This window comes from Antedon mediterranea, chromosome 8 (genome assembly GCF_964355755.1).
Source record: "Antedon mediterranea chromosome 8, ecAntMedi1.1, whole genome shotgun sequence".
In the NCBI taxonomy this organism is placed as follows: domain Eukaryota; kingdom Metazoa; phylum Echinodermata; class Crinoidea; order Comatulida; family Antedonidae; genus Antedon; species Antedon mediterranea.
Genome location: NC_092677.1, coordinates 9,101,823 through 9,124,147, shown reverse-complemented (window position 1 = coordinate 9,124,147; position 22,325 = coordinate 9,101,823). Strand labels below are relative to the sequence as shown.

The 22,325-nt window shown below is 30.7% G+C and overlaps 2 long non-coding RNA genes across 2 annotated transcripts in view; both read left to right on the top strand.

The window, feature by feature from the left end:
• The first annotated feature begins 4,283 nt into the window (after positions 1-4,283).
• Positions 4,284-8,171, top strand: LOC140056928 (uncharacterized). The gene is made up of 3 exons (XR_011846843.1): positions 4,284-4,327; positions 5,541-5,628; positions 8,155-8,171. It is a non-coding gene; the product is annotated as an uncharacterized lncRNA (long non-coding RNA).
• Positions 8,172-8,178: 7 nt separating this feature from the next.
• The window catches only part of LOC140056927 (uncharacterized), a 38,652-nt gene continuing 24,505 nt past the window's right edge, over positions 8,179-22,325 (top strand). The window contains exons 1-2 of the long non-coding RNA XR_011846842.1: positions 8,179-8,499; positions 21,948-22,128. This is a non-coding gene — a long non-coding RNA (uncharacterized lncRNA). The remainder of the gene's footprint in view (positions 8,500-21,947; positions 22,129-22,325) is intronic.

Below are 22,325 nucleotides of genomic sequence, written 5' to 3'. Positions count from 1 at the left end.
CAGAACACGCTTTTGATTTTAGTGGTGGTTTTTGTATTGGTCTCAGGCTGGTATTGGTATTGGTTTTATGTTGTGTCCATACATGCGTTTTACTCCCATTCACCAAAATATGAATCTTATTCCACCACACTCAATGTGTAATTGTGCCTGATGCAATACTTCTTCGCAATCCAATACTTGTTTCCATCAATATAATCATGAACATTCCGTAAAATATTTTATATTTTATAGCTAACAATTAGAAAAAATAAATAAATAAAATTTCTGCTGATCAACCGAAACTATTTTAATCTGATTAATCTGTGGTCTATATGTCTATTTTGTTTGACATCAACCTTCACGTTTTCAAATTAAACACTAAAGATAAAACGCCTACATTATCCGTAGTTATTTTATTATTTATAAGGACATTTAATTTAATTCAAACAAATTACATAATGTAATATTACATTTAAGGATAGTACTTTAAAAATAAATTTTATATCAATAGACTTCGGCATATACATCATTTTTAAGGTTAATAAGAGAAAGTGTCTAAACATTAATTACGTTTCCAATGTTATTTTGACTTGACTATGTTTATTTATATTTTCATTTTTACCGATGAGGAGGAGGTTAAAGCACCTGAATAAGATATTTAAATGTTTATTTTATTTCATTATAAGCAAACAGGCAAAAATAAAATCTAATCACATTTGAACATATTCTGTTCGTTTGAGATAAATAACCTTAGGCCTACCAGTACTTCTAAACTTTAAGTGTATGATTTAAGAATTAAAAATTTAGATGTCCAGTTAAAAGCAAACAGGACACATCTTCACCAAAATAATTGCAAAGTTTTCAAAGTCTAGAGTGATACATCGAACGAATCTCCTCCGGGAGACCACGTGAGACAGATGGCAGAACAGCCGATAAACATAACTTACCGTAACGAATTAAATTAACGTAATCTCTGGCGTAAGTTTGAGTACCGTTAAATCGCATATTTTTTTCCCAAACTAAATCGAAATACCGGTAGACGCATGTTAGAAAATAAAACAAAACAGAAAATACATTTCATTTTATTATATAAACCGGTGTGTACACCTTTAGTTCATCCACTATTTGAATGTCATTAAGTTTGTGTTAATTATGATCGGATGTTTTTTATCTATCTTTCCCAAAATGCAACGGAATCTAACACCTGCTTTTATCATATCTGCCGGGTTTCATTTTTCTTTTACAAGGAAATTTGAATGGCCACCTTTTAATTTTAATGTAATTTTTTAAGGATGTATAGTTTTCTTATGTGTATTTTATTGGAGTGTAAGATTTTAAAGCTCTGTCAAACTTTTGTCAAAACATGTGATGTGCCCATATATGAACATGATGATGTCATATCACTACCATATTTGTGCATATCACTACCATATTTTAGCACACCACACTTCTTCAAACTAGTGTAGACCAGAGCTTTGAATAAAATTGTATAAATGTAATAAGAAAATGTGTTAAGTTTGTTGTCTAATTTGTTTGTTTGTCTGTTTTTTTTTTAATCTTGGAAAGTAAGACTGTAAAAGTAGGCTATCAACTAGCATTATTTTTTTTTCCGGCTGGAAAGTTTACACTCTTAAAATAAAGTTTAAACTATAAAAAAAAATATATATTGTATAAATGCAATAAAAAATTGAACCAAGGTATTAAGTTTGTTTTTCTTCGGATTTAAAAAACAAAATCATGGCCAATTTTAATTTTATTCGTATACCAGGCCTATTATAAACCTATAAACACTATACAATTTAACATTACTCCCCTTCCCTCCTTCCTTCTAGATACTAATTAAGAAACAACTTCTAGACTGCATCTGCATAAGGAGTTTTCCGCTTCTGACTTTTCGCTGATCGCCATTTTGTATTCAAATGAATAGACATACACGCATTAAGGTGCTTTTTGCTTACAATATATAATATATAATCTTTATTCGAAAACACACTTTGGGTGCGTCCAAGAACAATATACTATAAACACCAATGAATCAAAACATATAAATAGAACAATTCTATATTTAAAATGTACAAATTAGACTACAAAATGAACAAATTTCTATTATAGGCATATACCATTTAATATAACATATAAATTATTATAGGTCCTAAACTAGTTTAAGAACATACTAAATACATTTGAGTACCACGAATAAACAATGAGAATGACACACATTCTGTTATTCTCTTTGTGATAGCATTGCAATAAATTATAAAGAGAAGCAATAATAACTTCAACAACAAAAAATAAAAATAAATTGATATCCGTTTTTTTTATGTAATTTTGACCAACCAATTTCATTGTTTTTGTTTGTTTTGAAGAACAAAACCAAAGCTCTGTCTACACTATCAAAGTGTTTTGTGTGTCAAAAACTAGTTTTATAGTGTAGAAAGTTCCATGACGGAACCAGAAACAATGGATATATACGCGCGCGTACAAAAAACTGTACGCACTGTATCAAAGTCTGTATGCACACTTGAACTCCTGTAGAGTGTCCCCACTGTGCCCTATATTTTAATTAAGCCTACATCAATGGATTTGTAAAAGAAAGTTTACATATGTACGGTTAGATTTGTATCAATTGTCATGGTGTTGTTATAAAGTTTCGACTTAATCCACATCTTTAAGTTTTATGCAAGGTATAACAAATGCATGCAAGTGGAACAATGTGGCCTTAATTATATGGTTAATTTCCTAATTTTAAATAAACAATCCCCCTAAGGTTATTTCGAAGGGGAGATACCAAACTTCATAGCTTCGGGTGAATGGACAGATGCAACGTACCGTATAGCCTACATTTAGATTGTAAAGAAAAGTTTCTCGCCATTAGGACTAATTTATTACTCTTTATCTCCTCTTAAATGAATACTAAATTAGCTAAACGGCTATGTAAAAGAAAAGAGTTTGTATACAAACAAATAAAATGAGCTTTGATATACACATTGAGGTCCACAATTTGTTTTATAAATTCAAAGGCAAAATTACTGATATTCTACAATGTTCTGGGCATCAGTGCCTAGATTTAAGTAAAGATACAAATAAAACAAGCAAACAAGCTAAAACAAAACGATGGTAAAATGAGAAGAAAAGAGTACCAATTTGTTGTTCTCATAGTTGTTTAATATGCAATCAATAGAAAGTAACTGAAAAATGGTTACAACAAGATTATACTGTCATTACCATTTCATAAAATAAATATTATCAGTGTTAAAATAAAAGTTTAGTAAATTCGCTAATAATTACACTTTTGTTTTAATTATTTTCTGGACGGAGTGAATTGCTTATCCTTAATTTTCTTGGATATTTAATGTTGGTGTCAACTTTCAGTTGAACAACATATTGCAGTATGTATTGGTATAATATATTACTCTCGAAGATATTTTATAGGCCTGTAGTTTCTTTTAACCTTTGTAAAATGTAAGCACTCTATTTTGTAAAAATAAGTGTAACGTACCTAGGCGTCGGTACTGTTAAACTCTTGTATTGTCGTGTGGTTAATCCATCAATGGTGGAAAGCTGAATAGGCCTACCACAATTATAGTTTTCATAGTTTGCTCATGATATTATGCATAATTTAAAGTCTAAAAAGGGTTAAAGTATTGATTAGTCCATAAAAAGCCTTTTAGCAGTTTTATATATCAAGAGTTATGTTATTGTTTCTGTTAGTTAACCTAGTTAACAGCCAATGGTACATTTTACATAAATTATTACAATTTTCTTACAGTAACTCTAACCCGTCTATCAGTACAAAAAATCCACTGAAACCTATCTTCGCTTATAAAAATTACCTTTCTTTTTCTTCTAAAAAATATAACCGTTTTTCTAAAGAATTCGATAGTTATTGACACATTGATTTGATTGAAATTTAGTTGGAAAATTATTTTAAAAAGACGTATAAAAAGTCATACTTATTAGACTACTGACATTAAATGAAAAAATAAATCACTGCTTTTCCAAAATATAATGTAGGCCTAAGAATCCTATGAAAATCTTTTCAAAAGTGTTGGTAGTTTTTAGTTAGGCCTGCAATCATTACTTAAATTTCAATTATTTTCCCTTGATATTCAATCAATCAATCAATCGTTCAATTTATATAGCGCCATTCCAACATTCATTGCTCATGGCGATATTAAATAAACAGCTACCGGTATTTTACAAACATTTTCTCCACTCTGTTAATTTTTTCATATTATATTTAAATCAGACTTTTAGTTGATTACCTATTGTACACATTGATCAAAACAGAAGAAAAGAAAAGAGAGGCAAGTGATATGCTGATGAATGTGATGTTATATATTATAATGTATGTCATTTAAATTGTCTTTAATTGCATTAGTTCTATCTTCGATTTGTTTAAATATAAATCTCCTAGTTAGGTACAAAAGATAATGATATACGGTTTGTTTGTGATCATGAAAGTAAGGAATCTAAACGTTTATTATAATGACTTACTCACTCGGTTTTTATTTTTTGTTAGTAGAATAGCCGTAAATGATAAGGCGCTAAACATAATTAGAATATGAAAAAGTACCTACGAGGAAAAGTTATTTGAAGATGAGCTGTTTATCATATTGTTAATAAAAAACTATATATGTATATTTTGAATAATAAATTAGAATAACTCTTCATTATATTACAGAATGTAACTGTCACTTTGTTAGATCGAACTTAATTGTTTTAAGATTTATATAATGTGTCAGCTAGGCACGCTTACGGTATAGAATATGGTATCCAATATGAACCATGCCACGAGGAATGCTCCAATAGTCTGACAGCAGGCCGCTTATTAAGCAGACGACTTGATATCGAGGGTTGGGTGGGGCTACATTTTGTAACTTTTACAGCTTACAATATTATTTGACTAATAATATTCTGGAAAATTTAGAGTTAATCTTTTATCTTCCAAACTCATTTCGTATAAGAATTTTATAACGAAAATTTATGTTTGGAACAAAAGAATAGAGCACAATCATAATTAGATCTATGACTAATTATGACTATACTTTATGACGCTTTTCCATATCATCAGCAAACTAATGTGTATGTTGCACAAAACAGATATTACGTCATCATTTACATTTATTATTTAATTATTAAAATGTCTACCATCTTTTATGACTAATTATAGAACTACAAGCTAATATCTAGACTATAATACGTTTTATGAATAAATTATGACAATTTACCATCATCAGCGAACGAGATAATCCAACAGGGCTTAGCCAAATGTTGTTTGAAGTGGTCGATTTATTTCCATTTGCAGAAACAAACTTTGACATAAAAAAAATAGCAATTATATACGTTTTATTATGTTTTCTAATGAACTAATATTATAATTCTTATTAATTTATTGTTTAATATGGTCGTTGACATGTTTTGGAAGGGATGGGGGTACTTGCATTCAAATTTGGCTTGGCTAACGAAATCTATGCGTAAATGAGAGACATAGCCTACACTGCCTAGCAAAAAATCTCCGCTTTTACAACTTATACCTTATTATTCTAAATTTATTACAGTTTTATTTTAATAAAACCTCCAAAGTAATGATCACCCAACCTGAAAGAGCTGAGTGTTTGTTAACATTTTACATTTAAAGAGATAAAGGTATTTCTTTGATATTTTACTTATAGGATTATGACTGGTTTAAAAGGACTAAAAAATAAAAGTAAAAATATTGATAGCTTAAAAAAAAAACAAAAAAAAACTACTCTACTATGGTAGGTTTGCTTAAATTAGACAAATTATGAGAATTGTCTATATATTGCTTATATTAATTTTTTTATATAATAAAACAAATGTATTGGATTTCAATGGAGATACAATAAGCAAGAAACCAAATCGAAATGTAGAAGTAAAAAGAGTCAGAAAGAATGTGTAGAGCTTTCGGGTACTACTCACTAAACATAATTTATTTGACTAACATTGAAATATTTTATAGACTGTATAAATATTTGCTTATTGTTTCATATTCAAATATATTTGCAAACTGTATACCTTATAAATCAAATTAATTCTTTAATGTTTCAATTAATGTTTTAAGTATAATTAATATTTAATTAATGTTGTAAGTCTTATTAATGTTTTAAAATATAATGGTTTGAAATATAAGATTCAAATCTTTGTTAAAAATATGTCCTGTCCTGTCCTGAAACAACATTGTTGATGAAAACTCCCGACTAACATAGTATGAACAAAAATTAATAAACATCCCACGATGTCGATAATTTAATTGTCAGAATCATCAAATACTTTTTATTATTATTTCCTAGAAAAAAAACTTCTGCTCATGTTGTATGTGCCAAAAGGTATATTATAGGAAAACATCAACAGTCTTGTCTTTTTGATAACTAACGGCTAAGATAGCATGATAAAAATGAGAAAGCATCAGACGACGTCGATAACTTTAAATATATTATTTCCTAGAAAACAAATATCTTATCATGATGTACTATTTATATTGATTATAGATTTTGATAGATTAAGATATTCTCCTATAATAGAACTTGGTATAATTATTTAATGGTTTAAATTGCAGTGGTTCTGTTCGTCTTATCGACATAGTCTTTTATATTCATTACTAAAAAAATATGATCTTCATGTACATAATATCAGGGAAGAGTTTTCACTATATTATGTTTGTATCTCTGTTTGTGTGTTATGACCTTTTTGAAAGAAATTATAATTTAAATTAAGCCTATAATTATATGATATCATCATTAATATTAAACAACAATAGTAAACAACAATTACGTTAAGTATCAGTAGATCTTTCTAAAATAAATGAAGAATATATAAAATTATACAACTGGTAATTAACTGGATTATTTTGAAGAAAAAACATCTCCATTGTTTGCTTGCCTTCAAAATTAGTTAATCTAAACTTAAAATCAGTCTTTGGGTTATTTTTATTACTTGCAAATTGAGAAATATTTAAAAAGTTTCTTCTTAATTTCATGCTTCTTTTGTTATTATTTAAGCAGACAAAATTTGTACTAGGGATGTCACTAACATTAATGTTCAGCTGAACAAATTCAACAAATACTTGCTTTTTTATATTAATAATAATATAATATCCTGGATATAGCGCCTAATGTTGTGAAACTACTAAGCGCTGTACAAAAACTAAAAGGATAAAAGGGATTCCAATATTTTAAAATGTATTTCCATAATATAAATAACACATTCAAAAGGGTAACATACAAAATGTTTAGTGTATTTTTTTGTAGCCATTTTGTTTTGAAATCATCTAATCTCATTTTGGGCTGGGGTAAGCTTGGTAAGTAGGCCTAGTTTGATAAAATATCTCCGAAATTTATAATCTATATTAACTTCAAGAGTAAAGAAATTGACCAGCAATTTATGGATGGTATAATATGAGTCACATTGATGTGATATTTTCAAGCACAATGGAATATTATTCATGAAACAAATTTAGGATAACAAATTTCATATCTTCGGACAATGTTCGTGTTTTTAATTTCTAGATCCAGAGTGGCGAATCCTTTCAATATATACTTTAATGTATTAAAAAATGTTATACTTATACCAAAACAACTTTATAATTCAATTATCATCTCCATTTAAAGTAAATATGTTATTGTATATTTATTGAAGTTATAGTTTGGTCTAGAGTAGTAAAGTAGGCCTGTGGTCGAATAGGCAAGCTGTAGGTTTCACTCCAAAATAAACCAAAACTAACGGAAGATATTACTACACACAATCGGCCGTTCCACACATGGTTCAACGAAAGTGATAATTCACGATAGGATTGTTTAATTATTATTATTATCTTATTAATAATTGCATATTAATCACACACTAGACAAAACAATATGAAATATAAATAAGTATTAGGCGTAAATATTATACAGGAAATGTAGAAATGGCGGCAAAATTCCCGCCAAATGCAAATTGTGTCGCATTGTACTCGGTGTCATTTCGATAAAATATACGAAATTTTCCGCTACATGTGTGTGAATATGTAGGCTAGTTCAAGGTATATTTTTTTGTGAAAGATAAAAACACATTTCAATTCAATCATATAATTTCACTACTATTCAGTAATAATTTTACTTTGAATATGATATTTTTTGCAAGAGTCTAGTGATTTACCAACATTTTTTTTCTTAGAAAAATTGAGAGAAGTATGAAAGATTTGTCGACACACTGGATTTATAAAAATTCAGATGGCATTACCGGCAGTCTTTGCATCTTCTCGTTCTTTTGAAGGCCAGCTTGAAAGAGATAAGACCGATGGAATCTTTGGATGTTAAAAACATTTAATATGAAATGATATTCGACGAAGCTAGGATACGAAGCTAGCCTGTTATTTCGTCTACGCCTTGTGCAATTCGAGTCATATTAGTCGTTGAAAAGCCTTCCCAACGGTAACACAACGAAGTGATACTGTTTATATGCAATTGTAACACTCCTGGATACTTACCGTTGAAGCCTAGTATTTTGTTATAACTGATGGTAGGTATTTGGAACGTTGTATTTAGCCTTTTTGCTGAATATAATAGGCTTTTATCAATATAGAATTCTTGTAGAGGCCTAACGTACTTATTAATCTTATGCTTATTTTAAACAAAATAATGTAAGTCTACCAAATCAGGAACCGGTACGTACTAAGTTTACTTAAGTTTTTTCCATACACAAAGTAAATACAAATAATAGGTACCGGTACGCAGGTACAGATAAGATTTTAAAAATTAAAATGTTGTTTAGAAGTAGAAAATCAAAATGTTTTTGCACGAATTGTTGATTTATTTATACTTTTAAAACCACAAAAAACATACATCTCTAACCTGAATAAGGCACGTTATCCACGTGCGTACACACGACTTTCCTTGCTGGGAACAAGTAGGCAAAATACGAGCTTTAAAATTAAGTAAACTTACTTCTGACTATTTAATAACTTAATTTTATACAACGTTGAGAATCAGCCGATTGTAAATCCTTTTTAAATTACTGTTGGTCTACTCATCATGCTTGTTTCCTATTTTCTTTAAAAAAAGAGTTGATTTTTAAGTACCAGTTTTGTTGTTTATGAAACAATATAGGCCTAGAGAAGTTGTATTCATTTGCAATAATTATTTTGTATTGTTCCCAACTTGCTCTGTATTTTGTTGAACGATATAAATAAATTGGATATAGAAGAACACTCGTTATTTGTCAGAATTTATCATAAAGAAATAAGAAAAATAAATTAACCCAGGCCTTCAATAAACAATGTTGAAATGTCCAAGTAGGCATAGTATACTGGGTTCAGTGAAAGTGATGAACAAAGCAAACAAAAGACCTAGAAACAATGTTTATATCATATACATAATTAACTAAATACTAAGTCTATAGTGAAGGCCCACTGATTGCAAATATTTGTGCAGAATATTTTTTTTAGAAATAGTGTTTATTATAGGCTACATTATATTGTAGATACACGATGTAGTAGTAGGCCTATAAATTGTGAATAAATGTATTTTTTTTTAAACTGACACACTTGTGTTTTCAAAAACATATAGTCATATAGTAGAGTAGCCTATCAGACAAAATACGCTAACGTTCTATGCCAGAAGCAGAATTATTGAATGTTAAATGTTATGATATTTATAACATGAATGTTTTCTCCCATACACCATAATTATTCTATATTCGAAATAAAGTGAATATTCAATTATAATTGAATTGAATATTGAATGTTCTAAACACTGTATTGTACATTATGATGTAATTATCAAGACCGTTATTTAGTATCGTCTTGTCGTGGAGTCTAGGCCTACAAAATGTGCATACTTAAACGGGTACCGGACGGCAGTCCTAATCTTCAGTTCGATCTAAATTATAGTTGGGCATCATTTTCAGTATAACGAATGGCCCAGACAATTGAACTTGTACCGCAACCTGAATGTTTGAAGTGTCCTATTTATGCTCGCTAGGCCTACATTTCGACGTGCAACCCGAAATATATTAAGTAGAGAACGTAAATTAACCGCAACGGGAATCGGCGAAGTTCAAGGTATTACAACATTATTTCGCAGCCGGCACCTAGCAGCGAGATTAACTGTCTGCTGGCCTGGAGAACATACGGGATGATGCTCGGATGATGCTGCTTATCGTGAACATAGCTTACATAATTGTGCTTGCCTAGGACAGAAACTATGTTATTAGGTAAGGTTTATAAACGCGTCAAATACATCACTGCTTTATTCGCGAAATTATTTTAATTTAAATTTACGATAAGGTAGCTAAATTAAGAACTAGTAGGTATGAACATGATTTAAATGTTCTGTGATGTTCGGTAATGTGCGAACATGGTCATACGATAGATCATATATAATCAGTAAACAGTACATGCCCGGTAGCATACAGCCTGACAAGAGGCCTAGGGAGTAGCCTAGCATGTGTAATGATTCAGTAATAGGTTAACATACAATAAGTGATAATATACAATAAATGTTTGACTTAATACCAATGTATGGTATGCCTTTGCTAAATAAGTCAATACTTAGCATTATAGGTATAGTGTAACTATAGAGCTTGGCAAATTATTATCAACTTATCTTTATTCTAAAAGCTTTTTAATGTAAATAGGCCTACAGTAAACATAATAAGTGAACACAGTGGATGGAACACAAATCATGTGCGTACATTTGATGCTATGGATGTTCTTGACGGGAACACATATATTGTCTCAACAGTCCATACATACTGACAATTAAAAGGTCCTGAACACATGCACTGGATAGGCAATTAAGAAAATAGAATTAATCCTTCGTAGAGTTATATATTAATAGTGTTGTTTTGGTATATAGACTATATATAAATTATATAGATAGAGGTTTAAAAATAGATATTATATACCTCCATGTATAGACTGACACTGTAATCGATTAAAATATATTCCTGAATACTTTTAACATCTGTTTTTTTAAAAACAATTTATACATTTATAAGATTATGGCATAAAGATATTCCATTATGGACATATATTGAATAGGTTATTTTCAATACGCCTGACAATGCAAGGTTAGTAGGTGGTTGTCTTGCTGAGAGTGAAATTTCCTGGAGGTGCCTTGTTGGGTTAAAATCATATTACCTCATTATATCTTGTCACAGGGAACACATTTCACCCAGTGCATTAATTAGTAATTATAACATACAATACAACTGATAACATTTGCTGGGACGTATTATATTAGGACAAATTAATGATTATATGAGTACTAGTGATGTAGGCCTACCTAAAATAAATATAGCCTACGTCATAGGGGAGGCATATTTTAATAAATATATTTGGTACATTTTCTTTTGTATCCATCCATCTTCATCGTAAGTATTATTAGTACCAGACAGCATCATGAGCTTTGTTTAGTAGGTATGTAAAGTGGGTACGAATGTTCCAAACGTATGAAATTCTATTTCACGGTACAATTAAATTAACGAGTCACTATAACAGAAATCATAGCAGTCTTTTAACATTCATATGATGTTATGTATAAGTTATACATTGTCTGCTATTGAAACATCCAACGCCTATAGAATAGAGAGTTTTGGTTGTTGGTAATTAGTTAGGTCCTTAGTAATACATTAGCCCAGTCCTAGGCCCATGTTGCCAAAAATTGTACCATTTTTTCACAATTTGACATTTTACGATGGTTGCAGTGGTTGGGATATATGCGAACTATCATGTTTGACGATCGGACGTTCATGTTTCTACAATAATACTGTCTGAAAAGCATGTAGGCCTACTTAGGCATATAAGGCGTGTTCCTATTATAGAATGTGGAACATGAATGTTACATAAGCGTCGGAACTGTTCAAGCTTAGTTTTATTTTGTTGTTGTTTTCTTTGTTAAAGTTATCGCTAACTTTGGTGGATAGAAACCAACCAAGCACATTAAAGCATAGGCCTACGGAAAGTATCAGCAATGCACTTTATCCTTTATATTAATGCTGTCCGCAACAGTGAACAGTATGGCTACACTTACAAGTATACTACCGCAGGATATGTTCATGTATAATATGAGTACGTTATGTACATTACATTAGCTGCATACATTAGGTCTGTGTAAGGTATTATTTTATTATGTTCTATTCATATTCCACCACATATGAAATGTTGTATTGTGATACCAAATCGAAAGAGACCCTTCACATATTTAAATACGAACACATATTTAATAACTCAATCTTTTAATCTGAATTTTCCAAGAACCACTCTCTATTATAAGGATGCTTTTCCATGAAATGATTGAGTTGCAATATAATGTATGCAACATAGTCATGTGCATATATATATACAGAATCAATTATAATGTTATACATAGAGCATAGATTATAATATGTCTACACAATATATTTAACATAACATGGACTAAAATAATAATGCACAATGGTGTGCCCCTAGAATAATCGGAACGTCATGTCATGTTAGCCCTATGTACGGTAAGTCCTATTATTAGTATTCATTGAAGGAAGAATTAGGCCTACACAATAATGTACGTTGCGTAATGTCGGTATGTTAAATCTAGTATCATAATGTTCGCCATACATTAGTGCATAGAAATGTTAAAACCTGTAAATAAAGTTTAACTTACACTACAACATTATGCATGTACATCAATGCGTAATGTTTCCTAGACTGTGTATTTACACTGGGAGTATTATAGTATATTTTTCATAATGGAATAACCGGGGCCAAAGGAAACAAATACGATCCGACCCGATCATGTACAGAGGCCTACTCCTGGGGCCTACTACCAGGCCTAAACTCAATACCAACGTAAAACAGAGGGTTAATCAGTTCCTGCGTAACTCCATGGTATTAACTATTATATAACTAGTAAGCAGTATAAGTGGCTTCACAGACAAAATATCACATGGTAACGACAACCGATCATATATATACCGTATGCCACAAAAGGTGGGTCTACCAACAACCACATTTGTTGGGCATTAACAATTATTATAACTATATTAAATTATTTTCCGGACAACTGTAATGATTAACATTTATACACTAATTTTGTATTTAATTGTACGCCACTTATGCTTTCAGGATATCACACGTTATGGGTTTCGCCCTAATAATCACTGCTTGCTTCGATAATCTTCTTGGTTGTAGCTTATATATTAGGTTAATTGAATGTAGCTCCAAAGATCAGACATTCTATTAGAATTCTAATAGAACATGATGCCTTATAATATACCGCAGTGATCAATATAGCACTGCTGACGAAAGAGCGCCACGGTTGAAAATCATCGATTTCGAAAGAGGCATCGCTGTCCAGTAAGCATCAACGCAACAAACATTATGTTAATTTTTGTTTTTTTTTTGTTATTGTGTCGATAATAATAACTTTAAAAAAAATAAAATTATAATGGTTTGTCACATGGAAAAAACAAGATCTTTATATTTTAGACAAGAGAAAGTGTATATCAATATGTATACGTATTTTCAAAAACAATTTCAAAATAAAAATTTTAAAAATTAATTACGTTGGTTTTAAGTTTAATCTGTTACCTGTATAAAATCATTTTTTTTCGAAAGGAAAGATCGAAAGATCTGATGCAGTTATTGCAAACCACACTTTTGAAAATCTTTTTACTGAAACGAACTATCTCTTACGAGTTCGCCATTGGGCTGTTATTTTGTTTTGCATTGATTTTTGTGTAGTCAAAGTAAAATATATTTTTATATGTTACTCTTTTGGCACTCTGACATTGTAAGTCTCCAAAGTTTTTTTTAAAGTTTCCGGTCTCCGTGTTGTCCTGTGGTTCTTTTCTCTGATTATCTGCCTCTCACAAGCTTGGCATTTTTTCTATTTTCTCTTTTAATTTCAAATTTACGATAAGAGAAATAAATGTTAACTTTTGACTATTTTGACGTCTCATTGGAAGGTTTGTAGACTTGCAATGCTCATTGATACCACAGCGTTTGCTCGGTACACTATTTACAACGTGCACAGGGTATGACCTTCGAAATTAATATATTAATAGATCCAAAGTTTAGTTATGTATTAATTTATTAAATAATCGATTGTATTACAATGCAATTACTGTCTTCATATTCATACCGCTGAAGCAAGAAGAAAAAATAATTTTAAAAAAGAAACACAAATCTTTTAGTCAAAGTCAATCTTTTTTTTGGTTTTTGCGATGGATTCAGCTTTAATACACCTTAATACATATAAAGTTGAAATCCCCCCGTCCCACTTCACCTCCCTAACTTCTATTAAAAATTACCGTTACTGTCAGGAATTCAATTAGACCTATTATTGCATTGAATAAATAATCTTTTTACGGAAATTGCAGACTTGACAGAAACTTTTTGCTTATATTAATTTCCCCAAGCCTTTTAGGTAAACATATCATTATCACCATATGGTAGTAACACGTTTGATTTGAGGGCAACACAAGTTAGGCCTGCTATAATGTTATCTATAAGTGCACTAACCAATAATACTCGGTATCAGGTTTGGGACAATTAATTCTACTGTTCCTGAATCCTAACCAGCCCGCTCCTATTCAAGATTCGACACGTAGGCTTAAGTCAAATACCGGTAGTTTTCTGAATTTATAATGGGTTGTTTGTAGACCACGTTGTTAATTCATTCCTAGTATTTAGGATTATTAATTTTCAGTAGCCATTAAAGTATTAGTCTATAATTACGAATAATATATTTTTTATCTTTGTGAGTTTAAATATACCGATAATACATTAAAGCAAAACAACTGTAACTGTTGCTGTAACCGACTTAGATGTAGTGATTGCGAACTTAAGCTTTCGTGTATATCCTGTCGCAATCGATCAACTGGATGGAATATTTGGTAAATTTAGAAGTTTACTTTTCGGTTTGCTGATCACCGTTTTTATTTGTAGGCCTACTTAAAAACGACGAAAATATCTTGTCTTTCTATCTATTTTATTCTATCGCAGACATAAACGATAAGAACATTAACACAATGATCATTCAACTTATATTCTTATGAGGGTAGGTTCATAATACACTTTTATATATATTTATGTTGTAGTTTTGTCATTTGTTAACAATTTTCCAAGCGACTTTGAAATTCTACACACACTTACCTTTCGGATTTTCTAAAAAGCAATTACCAAATTATTGAATAAACTATGTGAAATATATATGTTAGATGAACGTGCTTCCATAACTCACAGGAAAAAAGATGCTACAGTCTACGGAAAATAAACACATCATACTAATAAATTATCCACCCGCCGGCAACCACTTTAGTAACTTTCATTTCATACCTACATATACACAATTTCTTTATTTATCCAAAAAACCAACAATAAACATTTTATCAAAACTAGTATAAAAATATAGACCAAAAGGAACCAACACCAAGAACAGCAAACTATAAAAAGCACTGGACGTCCATGTTTACTATTGAAGATACAGTGTCGCTATCCTCAGGGAACATTTTCGCCAGTGTAGCGTAGCAAAAAGCTATACAAAACAACCTTATTGCTACACATTTTGAAAATTGTGTAGCAAAAAATACAATACAAAACTATGTTTTTGGACTTAAAAATCAGTTTGATTAGCAATATTGCTAAACAAAATTTTTAAATGAAAATTTTCCCTGATCCTGGAATCCAAATATATTCAATTAATTGAAATTTAGAGGGTTAGATTCCGTTAAATATGTAGGTAGGGTACAGTGTAATAGTCGTGTATTGCAGACAGGAAACATCTCGCAGTTTCTAGTTTGGATATTTTAAGAAATAGAATTAATGAATAAAACGTACTTTAAAAATTACTTTCATAACACTTACCGTATATATTGTGTACACATACGGAAGAACGGTAGGCCTATGTGACGAAAAATGTAAATTCCTAAATTATTAAATAAGAATAAAGTTTAAAACAAACTGTAGGCCTACAATATGTGATTGTATGTTACTATAATTTGTTTTGATGATTATGTTTTCGTAAATTTTTTTTTTAGTTTACTGTTTTGTTCTATTTTAAATTTGTCTACTTAATAAAGGAAACAATCTTTTTTTATATTATTGTACATAAGGTTACTGTACATCTACGTAAAACGTTACTAATTTTGTAATTGTCTTTTCAGCAAATACTATTTAAAAGAATAATTAGGCATATTTGGACATTTTTTCGTATTAAACAGAACTTTTAAACAACTAAATCAATATTTATATATCAGCTTGGAAGTAAACGGTATTTAAAAACTATTTTAGCAGTCGGAACGGACGTAAAGCGATGACAGACAGTTCGAATAGAGAAAATAAACTGTGTGGTTGTTAGACTATCAATAAATATGGTTGCGGTTTATTGATTGCGGTTTTATGCAAAATTAAAATACATTTAGAGTCCAATAAACCAATCGATCATACAACATTAGTTGCTACGCCGTACACAGCAGTTACGGTAAGTCAGTTTCACCTGTATTTTTATATTCATTTTTTCGTTATTTCTTTCTGTTTAAATTCAATAAATCACACTTTTATCACAGAATTTATGTTTGGTATCTTTAATGTTTGCTTATTTCGTCCCTTAATTTAAATCCGGTTTAAACTCTTTTATTTTTCAAGAAGATATACAGTAAATAGTTATAACCAAAATAATCATAATCATCTTCAGTCATCGTTATACTGTATTTATATTACTGCGATTTACCATCGTCATAATCATGATTTGTTAAATAATTCAGTCAAGGATGTGCGTACTTTACGCGGACGCATTATGTATCAAAGCGGTTCGAATGGACCAATTAAAATCAAATTAATATTTAAGAAAACATTTCGAAACAAATATTTGCTTAGGTTATTTTTAAACCTGAATAAACATTTTGGTTTAAAACAAAGTTTTCGCCAAGCACGTTTGTTAAATCTAACTCCAGCTCTTCTGAGCTCATTTTAAAGTAACATTTCTAATGTTTGTACCAAAAACACCACACGCAAATATCTTTAAAAAGTGTAATAACTCCATAGCAAACAAAGTTGAGATAGACAACACAATTTGATAAAACATCACATGCCTGAATAATCTAGACAATATTGTTTTCACTGTGTTATCTTTTAATTCGAAGGTTCGAAGTAAAAATATATTTGTAGAGAGTGAATATTCCATTCGAGTACGTTATTATTAGGTCTCCAAAAATTATCGGTACTAGTTTTAAAATATATAATTATTTTTATTATCTTTGAGAAGTATTAAAAGTATTGTTTACAAATAAGTCTGATAGAGGAATAATTTAGCATAAAGATTGTGTTGGAACATAAAATGTTCCAAATCAATTTTCTTGTTTTTAGTCACGTTCAAACGCGATTCTACAGCTCACTGTGCCGGTTGGTTGGTCGGTCGGTCGGTCGGTAAACACTAACTCAAACTTGAGCAGGCAACTGCAGCCATGTATATAGCCTTGTTGTTTAAAAGGGCTGGTTTTGAGCGATTATGAGACAGAGTTATTATTTATTTTGTTTTAGGTAGGCCTACTTAGAACAGACCAAAATGTTACCAACTGAAATGACTTCAAATTCAATAACATTCAAAGAGTGTCCTGACGAATTATAGTTATATTGTGATGTCAGAGGTCATAGACACAATATAATGATTTAGGGTGGTGTACAGAGAGTTGGGAGCGTGCGTTACATTTAAACCAGTTTTTATAACGAGCCTCTATAGGATATTGTTTTGACATACAAGTTCCTGTTATTTTGCTGAAGAACCAGTAAAGTACTTTAACTTGCATAATGTATACTGTTTGACAAACCATTGTTTTCGGCCAAATGTGAATAGCAATACTGGTATGAGATACTAATATATACCACTTTCATGGTTTTAAACAAAAGTTAAATTTGAGTTGTGACAAGGGTAGACTTCATTGTTCCGGCTAATCTAACAGATTGCATTGATTGTACTTTTTCCTCTAAAGTAGTTAAGGTAGAGCAAAGCAATCCGTCTTAGATTTTGTTTTCAAATTAAAATATTTACATCATTTTGTAGTGTTTCTTTTGAAACAAATTTTAAAACTTGGCGTTTGTTTTTTACAATTTTTCATGATGCTTTTCCAAGATGTCGTTTCTATTATCTTTATATCAGATTTTTTAAACATTAGATTGTTTCGTAGTGATTATTTATGTATGTTTATGATTTTGTGAATGGAAATAAAGAAACAGACAAACAAACAAAATCACTTTAGACCAAGTTAGAGGCGAGCGTATGTGGTACATACTTAGCCTAGTTATGATGACTATAATAAATCACGAAAGTGTTCCTAATTTACAATTTTATTATCTTAGGGTTAAATATTCCTCAGTTTTTTATCTGTGACATTTTAACCTAATGTTTGGAATCTAGAAATATTAGATCTAAAAAAAACTTTTTCAAGCAACCAGTTGTTTTTGGCAAAACTTCTTGACTTCATTAACATTATAAATGTTCTTTTATTCACTCAGACGAAACATGTTCTGTGTTCTATTTTTTCATTAATGTAAATTCATTTTTAAATAACGTCCCCTATTTACGGTTTATAATTTTCTTTTCTTTAAATTCTTTTCACGGGTTATACAAAGGCAATGTATGCATACCATATGAATTAATTCGAGTACTAGTCGCATTAAAGAAAAGGTATTGCCTCCCTTCACCACCTCTTCTCCCTTACTATTTAAATTTTCAATGTTGCTGAACGACATCCATAGGCCTACATATGTTTACAATGGATGCATTATTCACGGAGGTATAACTATAGGTTATTCATCCAAGGATTGTTTCTGTCAGAACTGAAACACACGTACACTCCATTTCTACTTTTGCATAATATATTACATTTTTAGTTTTCTTTTTTGTTTCTACGCGTTCATTTTCAAGGATTTTTGATAGAAGACCCTTTGAAATTCTAAACTATAGGCTACTCCTTCTTTTTGAACATTTTACAAAACGATAACTCCTGACATGCAATAATAATCATCATGTATTTCAAATCATAGCAAGTCTGAATGTTGTTGTTAAATATGCTATTTTCAGAACATTCTGAAATGATAAACATTTTGACCAGGTAATCTCACTGTTCCATGATTTGACAATTGACCTCCGTTATAACGTTGAGAGGTCATAATATTCAATTCATTTTTTCCAATGTGTTTGCCACGCGATAGATAGACTGACTGTTGTTATGTACATACATGTTCATGCTAATAAGATTTTTAGAACATTCAGAACATTTTGAAATTTGACTTGTCATTTTGAGAGATTGTATTAATTTACTTTTCGCCACCGTCATGTTTGCCAGTTGATAGACAGTTAATGTTGTATGTACATACGACTGGAATAATAACGCTAACCATGTTATTTTTTTAACATTATGAAACATTAGAACACGCGACATTTGAACTCTGTCATTAATTTGAGGGATCATATTGGTTTCGTTAGACGTGATGCCGTCAATGTTGTGATCATATCTGAATGTTAATGTATACCCAGTGGAAGTTGAAACGTCAAATAATGTTTTCGTGCATAGAATTTTCTAAAGCTCTGTCTGCACTATCACACTTTATGTGACAAAAAGTGATATTCACAAATATGGTAGTGATATGACATCATCATGTCCATATATGGGCACACTTTTGTCACATAAAGTTTAATAGTACCATCAAACTAGTTTGATATCATCATCATAATGGCGTATAGTATATATATTTGATAGTGTAGACAGAGCTTAACACTGACAGAATTTCTAGATTCATGATAAAAAACGAAGTTGACGACAGTGTGATATACCGTACTGTAATTTTCCTGAATTAATAGAGATTCTTTAGAGCCACGGCATCCACAGTAGGCCTACAGCGCCTTCAAATGTCTCACATTAGAGAAGGCGCTGTCGATTTGCGATTTAGAATTCATGACTTATGTAAATGTTGCATTACGTCATTTTTCATCCACTCTGAGAAATGTGTAAACAGTAAATCCATTTGGATATTGAGTTGAACAAACGACGGTCGGACGAAAGAAAAAATGCCAAACTCAACGTACAGTATGCAAATAGTAGGCTTCCGATATGTGACGTCATGAATCATAGGTCCAAGTCGTCGCAAAATCGAAAGCTCCCTAAAGTCATGATTAGGACCATATGAATGTGCCTTGTGTAATAATGTAACTATTAGCACTGGTGGCGGTATCCGAACATCAGCTGAGATCATGTTCGGACCGTGTGAATCGCGTATAACGATCCGATTTATCCATTTATTTATTTTTATCTTATAGAACAGATAGGTGGAGTTAGTTGGTAAGATTATGGTAAAATCATAAAACTTTCATTGTTATTTTAAGCCAGACATGAACAGAAAGTTAACTTTAAAAAAAAAGCTTGACATTAAGCGACAGGTTGAAAACCACCAACTAAAACTGAATCGATCAAGTTAAATATAAGTTGCTCTAGTTTTGATGAAGTCTACACTATGATTGAACTCAACCAATTATTCTAACGAAAGTGTAATTATAACGTACAGGACAGCCGTGTTTAAACAGATACCAATGTATGTGTTATATTGAAGCTCTTGACAACTTTTTTGAAGAATATTGAAAAATAAATTGTTGATATAATTCAATTGTCTGGTGCATATAAACATGTTAGAAAAATCAACCTCCCTCAATCTAAAGTCTTCGCATTCAAATATTGCATCAATAAAACACCCGTGCATGCCAAACAAAAAAAAGGGGGGAGTATACCACTATATACTGGAATTATTTAAAAAATAACAATTTTGTAATAATACGTGTTGATACTGAAGCCCAAAGAAATATTGAATGAAGAATTTTAAACTAAAGGCGGATCTTTACGAATGTTAAACCAAAGCTGCATGTTCACGGAGAAGACTCAATGAAATTTTAAAGGATCCCAATTCTGGAAAATCTTTAAATATTTTTCTAATTTTGATTGGCTAAATCGTAACTTTTGTTGTCACAAAATGAAAACTAAATAACTTTCTATAACAATAATATAATATTACAATAGACAATTCCCTATTTGGTACACTTTAAACAATATAAATATAAAAACGGGGCTTAATAATATTAAATTTAATAGGAGGCATCTCTGATTGCTCTTGAACCGTTTCAGTGAGCATTGTTGCCAATGTGGCATGCCACCTAATAGTATCACTGTTAGGTGGCATGCCTAACAGTATCACTACAAATTACCGTAAAACCTTATGCCCATGGGCTTCTTTTTTAGTACTCTTTGGTGGGCTTCATTTGGAAACTAAAGATTCGATATGAATGGTGTAAATTTTTTGATTTGCTACTTTTTGAGACATAATACCTGCCAATTTTACATTTCTTTTTGTGATCAAAATACTATTTTAAACTGTAACACAAATGTCTGTATAAACTCAATCTTACATTATATCTGCATCAAGTTATTTGGCATTGAAACATCTTGTTCCTTTGAACAAATAGTCTCTATCTTTAAGAAGAAGCCCGGGGGGGGGGGGGGGGCTTCCTTTCGAGATTACTTTTGCAGACCAAAGAGGAGGGCTTTCTTCGATTTCGAAAAGGGGCTTCTTTTGGTTTTACGGTAACTATAGTGAAATGAATTAAATGAAATGAATTATATAGCCAAACATGCAGTTCAAGACTATGTTCCTACTTCAAATTCTGATTGATTAGTCAATCATAATCAACATTTTTAATTAAATGGAAATGTTTCCTGTATTTTTCGATTTACATTAGATGCATTGCTACTATAAAGACAACAATTGCTGCATTGATTGATTTGTTGGTGTCTGGATGTGTGAAAACAAAGGCATTTCGAATGATATTAGGCCTAAACACCATCATTTAATTTGTACTGTTGAAATTATAGTGTTGGTGAATATTTGTTTTTATAAAAATCACAAGTACTTTTAATCCCTTTTGTCTTATTTATCATATTTTCAGACTGTCGGTTACGTTCTCATTCCAGTTGATGTTGGTTAAAGTGGAGCTGAGTTCTTATGGTTTCTCATAGTTGGGCCTTGAAACTATTATTTGAAATGACTCCACACGTCCATAGAAGGAAGTTTCTTACTAAATTCTATTTCATTATCATCCTCTTCTACAGTGACTAGTTGTATACCAGGTAAGCACTTTCTTTTAAGTAATCCAAATTGGGATCCGTCACCACAAACTTCATTATTGTTTTAGGAAAAAGTATATAAAACTTTCAAACCGTACGTAAATGCATATTGATTGACACAGGAAAACGAATGCTCCATCTTTCCAACTAAACTCACTTATTTCTTTCTAAGCTGCATTGTTAAATTGATAACTCTTTTC